This window comes from Carcharhinus amblyrhynchos, chromosome 1 (assembly GCF_965287045.1).
Source record: "Carcharhinus amblyrhynchos chromosome 1, sCarAmb.v2.hapA, whole genome shotgun sequence".
Classification (NCBI taxonomy): Eukaryota; Metazoa; Chordata; class Chondrichthyes; order Carcharhiniformes; family Carcharhinidae; genus Carcharhinus; species Carcharhinus amblyrhynchos.
In genome coordinates, this window is record NC_137324.1 from 20,571,235 (window position 1) to 20,572,128 (window position 894).

At 45.3% G+C, this 894-nt stretch overlaps 1 non-coding gene across 1 annotated transcript; it reads right to left on the reverse strand.

Moving 5' to 3' along the window:
- Nucleotides 1-266: 266 nt before the first annotated feature.
- Nucleotides 267-465, reverse strand: LOC145351122 (U2 spliceosomal RNA). Its single transcript, XR_013888327.1, has one exon. It is a non-coding gene; the product is annotated as a U2 spliceosomal RNA (small nuclear RNA).
- Nucleotides 466-894: the final 429 nt, after the last annotated feature.

Sequence of the window (894 nt, forward strand, 5' to 3'; positions counted from 1 at the left end):
CTTAGCCAAAAGGCTGAGATGCTGCTTTTAAAAATTGCTTCAAATGAAGCTAAAATGTAACTGAATGACTTCAACCAAGCACAGCATGTCGATACTGCGCTTGATCTTAGCCAAAAGACCAAGAATTGATTTTGTGCACTTTGTGCTTTTTTTTAAGCTTTATTCCAATCCAATCAAGTCAAATTAAAGCTAATTCAGAGTCCCAACAAGTTGGGACATTCCCAATCCAAGCTGACAAGACAGGGCTCTCACCTCCTGTCTTGGGCTTGACCTATGTGATCCAAGCTGATTGGCGTAGGCAGAGCTCCTCCTCCAAGGCTTGATCTAATTTGCATCTTAGCCCAAAGGCCCAGATGCTGCTTTAAAAAATTGCTTCAAATGAAGCTGAAATGTAACCTAATGACTTCAATCAAATGCAGCATGTCGATACCACACTTGATCTTAGCCAAAAGGCTGAGAAGCGTTTCTTGCTAAACGTGATGATGGGGATGTCAATCCAAGGCTGAACATGCTCTCAAATGGCTGCAATCCTCAGCGCGGAATCCACATTCATGCGAGGCTTGCGTAGCATCATGGCTGAATAGTTCTGGTGATGTGTGTCACGATGCAACCGTGACCTCGGCGCTCATGCACTGGAGACTCCGCAGAGTAGACAGGATAATCTGTGCACCAGAGACAGCGCTGTGTGCTGAGCAAAGTAGCAAGTGAAGTAGTTTTGTAGTAACCCATCTGAGTCAGACCCAAGTCACTCACGATTGGAAACCTCCTCAGTATAGGCTGGGCCATGAGGCAAACCACAAAAGATGGTAGTAGCAGTGGTGACACCAATCTAATAATGATTTGGTGCCATCAACAGAAGGTCCACGCGAGAAGGCCTGTTCATAGCAAGAATCA